The 7,108-nt window shown below is 36.7% G+C and overlaps 1 long non-coding RNA gene across 1 annotated transcript; it reads right to left on the bottom strand.

Moving 5' to 3' along the window:
* Positions 1-3,709: 3,709 nt before the first annotated feature.
* LOC113472177 lies at positions 3,710-7,085 on the bottom strand. Its single transcript, XR_003394604.1, has 3 exons — positions 6,164-7,085; positions 5,659-5,762; positions 3,710-3,848 (listed from the first exon to the last, which is right to left on the bottom strand). It is a non-coding gene; the product is annotated as an uncharacterized LOC113472177 (long non-coding RNA).
* Positions 7,086-7,108: the final 23 nt, after the last annotated feature.

Raw genomic sequence — 7,108 nt, 5'->3', positions numbered from 1 at the left:
GAGCCTTTAAGTATTATTATATATATATATTTTTTTTTTTTTGAGAACTCTCAAATTGCTTAGGTTTTGATGAAACTTGGTACACAATAGAATTCATACCGAAATCATGTTTTGGTCCTTCTTGACCGGAGTTCTACTGTGTGTATAGGTAAGTGTATTTGCAGGTGTATAAGTGCCGCAAAATTGTAACACAAACTAACATATAAATAATACCTTACGGATATCAAAAAAAGGGAGGAGAGAAGAAAGACAGGGGGAAGAAAAGTGGAAGAAGAAAAGGGAGTCAATTCAAAAAACGCCAGTCAACCCAGTCGTAGAAGGAACAGGGGAAAAAAGCATTTGGAACTTGGACCCCAGAGGGGCATAGCGAGAGATCAACATAGAGAGGTATGGATATCCAAAAGAAATTGGACTGGAGGATAGAGAACCACGAAGGGAAGAAGATAAAGGAGGGGGAATCGGGAAGGAAGGAAAGGAAGTCAGTCCAAAAGACGCCAACAACAGAAGGAACAGGGAAAAACTATTAGTAACTTAGAATCCAACCCAGAGGGGCAAAGCAAGAGATCAACATAAGGAAGCACCATGGAGTCCATGACTATCGGAAAAGAGGAAGAAGGGAACCGGATAGGGGAGGAAGAATCGAGGAGAAAAGGAAGAAAGGGGAGGGAGTCAATCCCGAAGACGCCAGGCCACATCTGTGTGAAGAAATTTAAATAGAGACAAGAGACAGGCATCTTGTAAAGACATTGTTGACCCCCCGCCAACACAGTGTTTGTTGTGTAACAAGAGACTAGTGGCTGTGGGAGGGGGAGAGAGACCAAGGGAGTGGGGAAGGAAGAATAAGACTTTAGGGGGAGTGGGAGATGAAGGAAGAAAAGACAGGATGGAGGAACAGGAAGAGACACTGAGGGGAAAAGAAGGATGAAGACGCTATTGGGAAGGAGAGAGGAAGAAAGTCCAAGTGGGTGGGAAAGGAAGAATAGACTTTAGGGGGGTAAACGAGGAAGGAAAAAAAACACTTTAGGGACTCTTTATTTTAACAAATCAGACAAAACCTAGAAATCGAATTTCACCGATGCGATGGGGTGAAAATTCTTATTTCCTAGTTCATCAATTCTATTTTACGAGATTTCCCAAGATGATCAAATTTATGTCCTGGAATTTTCCTTGATAAATCAATACTATTGTTGGAATTTCCTGTAAGTTTCGAGCGGAAAACTGACCTCGTTCCCTAAATACGAAAGTTCGAAAGCTCCTTCTCCACCTCTGGAGGAAAAACAAGGAACAAGCCAGAAACCTTGTTTTCTTTCTTCTTCGTTTCAGAATTAAAAATCAGCAAAACTTGGCACGACGCGATTAACCCCATACTGCACTTTCCTGTAAGTAGGTAACCCTAGGTTTACGGTGTCTTAAAATAACAACAATAATAAAAAATAGAGTTAAAAGTCCCTGTATGACTGTAAGGGCTTTATTAGTAACAGGGGTTCGATAGAGGGCACTGTAACAACAGGAGGTTCTATCGTCCCGAAATCGAAGAAAGAGAGGATAAAAGAGAGCCAGCCGTGTTTGACATAAAGTTCAATCCGGCCAGAAATTGAACCCGTGACCTTGAGCTTACAAGGCAGACGCGCTACCAACCAAGCCAACTAGGCTGGCCTGTGTATCTTTATACAAACCCTTTCTGTTTCAGCAGGTTTTTTTTCCCCATTTATGAAAATGAAACGAACATGTAAAACGCATTCATACAACACCAACTGACCACAAAGGGCTAAAGAAAATAAAAAGCTTTCAGATAAAAGCGTTCACAGGGAAACTAAAAGGCACAGCAATAAAAATCTGGGTCATTAGGGCACCCCGCTACATGAAACGATTTGTTTCCAGTATGGTAACATTGGTAACCAGTTAGAATAATATTCAAATTGAACGAACAAAGTGAAATCTTTAGTTTTAACTCGACGATTCTGCAATCTGTTTGTTTCACCATAAATCTCGAACGGGGTCTTTTTTTTCTCCTACTTTGACGAAATTTGGCAAACATATTGGACACATAAACGAAATTTTTGGTCGCATGGAGTATTGGCTTGGGCCCCTAGAGGCTCTTATACAGAACACCAAACCAATAATTGGGTTATACTGAGCACCAAAAGAATAAAATTCATATTTTTCTTATTTTTTATTCTTAATTAGTAGAACCTATGGTCCAAGTCATGAAACTAAAATCCCATGTAAGTTACCAAGGGCATCTAGACACCAAACACCCTATAGCAAGTGTAGCATGCTACTACTACCTTCAGTAAAATACAGTACCTATGCAGCTTGAATATGTGCAAAGTGTACAGCTGTCTCAAAGGTGATCTGATTACTATCTTTCAATGCACTTTCAACTTTCTAAAGAGGAACTTTGCAATCCAATAAGTATAAGTAGCGAAAATGTAGGTATTTCTTATTGGAAATGATGGGGTACAGGCACTATCATAGGAGGTTGAGGGGTGAGTAGATACGTGGGATTTTTTTTCCCCGAGTAAGTAAAGGGAAAGAAAAATTCCCTCTTTGTTTTGTGAATTATTTTTACGAGCAACTACCTCTAAGTAAGTAAAACCGAGGATACTAAACATATCATCGCATATTGAAAGCTTTAGCAGGGTTGTCCAACCTTAGCGCACCCGAGGGCCGCAAGAGACCAAGGTAGAGAGTTGGCGGGCCGCAAAAACTCAACTCACGGGGGGGGGGGATGGCCTGGGGTAATGTAATTATAATATAATTTTATTTTATTATGAAAACTTACCACATGATGACATTAGTGCGATTTTTGTGGACACTCTGCAGCTGACACAATTAAGTGCGTGAATATCGACATTCACGTCTTTGGTACACAAACGTTCTAACTATGAAATTTGTAAGGTAAACTGGGATAATTTTTATAAATTTGAAAATTTTCATGCATTAATTATTTTATTTAGTATATTTACTGTTATTTCTCATTTTCGTTCATTTTTTTTAGGCTGGCCTTCGCGGGCCGCAAAAATAAGCTCGCGGGTTGGACAAGCCTGCTTTAGATCAAAATATAATAAGTATTGCACATTGCATACACAAATAGATACCAGGCGTTCATAAAAATCAAGTCCAAAGAAATATTGATTTCATCGTTCCACCTTTTCATAACAACTTTTGAAAACAAGGCTGCTGTTGATGAGTAGCCCGCCAAGTAAACAGGAGTACGCGGTTTCGAATCCTGAGGAGGCATATAATTTTATCCCAAAATTTCTCAAATAATTTCACGACATAATTGAGTCCAAACGGTTACTTAATTATAGAATTTTAGGATTCTTTTAAACTTTCTTCTACATTTTATGACTTGACTTTGACTTAGATTCAAATCACCCATCTCCGAATCTGAAGTAACCACCATTCTACTACTACAGACGTTGGTTCAAAGGGTTATTTTTTATTATATTACAGGTGGAACATTGAATATCATTCAGTTGGTGATTGGACGCAAAAGCCCGAACTGCTTGCATAGGACTGAAGTCCCTTTACTCCAACAGTAGGCTACCCACTACTATTACTATAACTTCTCAAATATTGTAAGGATAAAATTCCATACCTCGGCTGGGATTGAACCCACGTCCTCCTGTTTACCAGGCGAGCGTCTTGACCACTACACCACCAAGGCAGGTTGACCCACTACACCACCGAGGCAGTTAAGTTCAGTTCAGGTGTTACAGTTTTCAAATTTTCAAAGTGACTGTGAGTTTGTGAGTCACACTGTGTTGCACATTATGAATGTCTCAAGTCCAATAACGTGATGCTTTGTTTGCTAGGCTTGTGGATGCACTGGAGCCAAACAACTTCATCAGATATGGAAAAGGAAAGAGTAACAACCTGCCTGTTATGTGATAATGTACAAGTTCCTTACAGTACATCATAGTTTTCCTTGCACAGTACATTGTAGTTTTTGTACTGTTTGTACAGTACCTACAGCATAAAGTTAACCCTTTGTGACAAGAAAGAAATGTGGAAAAAAAATAGAGACATTTTGTTAGGTACTTGTGAAATTTATCATATCAAAAGCAAGGAAGGAATGGTGAGAAAAAAAAAAAGATTTATTGAAAAGTAGCAGTTGAGATTTAGTTTACAGAGTAGGTGGTTAAATTGATTCACGATAGGTACAGGAAACATCATAAAAGAAATAATGCAAAAGAGGACTTTTTGGGATAATTTATGTTCAGGACTAAGTTGGGATCTGATTTTTCTTCTTCTTCTTCTTCTTCTTCTTCTTCTTCACCTGGCTTTTGTCTTGTTCTGTTGGGTGTAACTCTTACGGAATCACATACATTACGTAACTTGCAACATTAAGTAAATAAAGGGTGTCCCAATAAGAACGCAAGATTTGAAACGGTCATAGCTTTGTTATGACTTGTTTTATTTGCCCAATCTTTGACAGATTGATTGTGAACATATCAAAATTAGTCATCATGGTGCACTAAACCTAATAAAATCTACACATCATCACTTTTGCGCAATAATTTGCCTAGTCGAAATCGTGTCATTTTCCGTTTTGATGAGGAGAAATGGCCTTCATGATCATGTAATTTTTGCCCCGCTAGACTTTTTTCTGTGAGGGTATCTAAAGTCACAGATTTACACTAACAAACCCACAAGTTTTGAAGCATTGAAAGGTGAAATTGAAAGTCGCATCAACGAGATACAGCCTGATTTCCTCGAATTTGTCATCGAAAATTTCGTCAAAAGGGAATGAATGTATCATCAAAGTCGAGGAGGTTATTTGTCTGATTATTGCTCCATATAAAATTTCAGAATGTTTACTTCTCAAATCATCTAAGAAGTTTATTTTATTCCACGGAGAACCATGCTTTATTAAACAATCAAATCTTGCGTTCTTATTGGGACACCCTTTGCGTGTATTGGCTCCTAAAGGGTTAAGATATATCTACTCAATGATAATATTGTTATTTACATCACTCTCTTTTCATGAGCTGATTGTAGATGTAGAGTTTGAAGAAAGGAGTTTCTTTGACGTATGATGTAGGTACCTACCTATGTAGATGACTTGGTATTTAATTTTCTTTCTTCTTTTCTTTCCATTATTTTTAAGTACCTTAAAAATAACAAAAATAAAGATAAAATAACAAAAATAAAGATAAATTTATGATTGTTATTTCTTGGACTTGATGTGTACGAACAACCTGCTAAGAAACATTTCTGCTATGTTAAGAACAGCCTGCAATGACATATTTGTCCCTCACAATACAAGGGGGCATAAGGCACATTTTGGAATTTTACGGGAGAGCAAAAACAAACTTTTGTATGCAATAATAATATGGCTAAATTATGCCAGTTTAAAAATATAAATTACAACTCAGGATTGGGTAGATGCTTGTTTGAGACACAAGAATCTAGCATACAAGTACTCTTTAAAACAAATAAAATTAGATTTGAAAATTTGTGACTTGCCTATGCTCCTTTGTTTGTTTGTTCATTTGTTATGTTTAACAAGCTATTTAATTGTTTGATTTTAAACTCAAAAGTTCAGGATTCTTGTGTAGCTAAAGAGTTTTAGTTAATTATTTCCTCTTTGTGTTCTGAGGGACAATGTGTGTTTTCATAAACACATGCATGAGTGAATGAAATCCTTACCTTGTTCAGTGTGGTGAGGTTGACACGAGGGATCAGATGGGGTTGGCTCGGATGTACTGGGCTCAACTCCCATCAGGGTCCCATCCAAGCAGTCGGTCTCCAGTCTGTAAAACAAGATGAGTTATTAATTTGGTTTGGAAAAAGATGTAAAATTAAAGTATTACTTATATATATTATGTTTGTAAAGTCACAAGGGAAAAGGTATCAAAACATACATAAATATACACGTGTTTTTCCATCATGAGAGAAAGATGACCAACCACTAATCAAATTCAATATCTGTACTTTACTCTCCAAGCTTTAGTAGGTAGGCATTATCTGGCCAAATTATCAATCAAAAAAGAATCTAATATTTTTGGCAGGGATTCAAACCTGGTACCTGGCAGACACTTTTTTAAAACTACTGTGCTGTCAAGGCAGTTGATAGCATAGCAATCAAGCTTAAACTTTCTAAAGTGACTGAGACAATAAATAAATAAATAAAAAAAAATGTGACAATACATACCTTGCAGTGTTTGTCCCTGAGCTCTCAAAACAATGGTTCAAATCCAAGAAAGAAGACACTTTAAAAAACTTTGTACAAACACAAAAATCAAGGTCCGATATTTTTAAGAATTGAGAATAAATTACCAATGTTGGGTCTAGAAACCCAACTAAAAAGTTAAAATATTACTTGGATGTATTTCTGTAATTTACACAACAAATTCAACTGTAAGTTTATAGGTAGAAGGCAAAGAATAAGTAGGTAACAGAAGGACTGAGTCCAAGGATATCTTTTTTATAAGTAAATTCTGTCACTTTCTGTGTTACAATTTCCTAAAAACTTCCAATGGGTACATAGGTAGGTACTTGAATGGAAATAAACAACTCTTATCATTTATAGCATAATCATATTAATAATTAAAGAAACAAAATGAATTTTACGTTTTAACTCAATGATTTTCTCTTCATTAGGCTGACCATAACTCTGAAAGCATTTATTCAATTTTCAAGATATTAATTCTGCAGGTAATCATATTTATGAGACAAAGAAAATTTAAAAGATTTTGGGATTGCTTAGGCATTCTGTAGGTGCTTTTTTTTATTCAAATCACAGAACCACTAATTCAATTGATCACAGTAAAATCTAAATAGACGTAATCAAGTACCTACTTCTTTATATTGGGGTCCTTGTTTTTTTACTTCATCCCTCGTATTTAAATGGCAAGTCCCCCACAAAGACCCCAAGAGTGATCTAATATTATTTATGAACCCTTGAATGACTTGGGCACTGCCTCCCCCTAAAGAACCATTTTATCCCATTACCTGAGCAGTAAGTAGGTACCTATAACCTAGTGTTTCAACTGTTTCTATCTAAAAGTGAAATTACTTGACTGTAGGGGGGGGGGACACTGAAAGAGAATAGTAAACAAGATGCACTGACGTTTCCTATGATGCACTATTCCTCGTA

The sequence above is a fragment of the Diaphorina citri genome, unplaced genomic scaffold, assembly GCF_000475195.1.
Source record: "Diaphorina citri unplaced genomic scaffold, Diaci psyllid genome assembly version 1.1 scaffold4171, whole genome shotgun sequence".
NCBI lineage: Eukaryota > Metazoa > Arthropoda > Insecta > Hemiptera > Psyllidae > Diaphorina > Diaphorina citri.
This window is presented reverse-complemented; position numbering and strand designations above follow the sequence as displayed.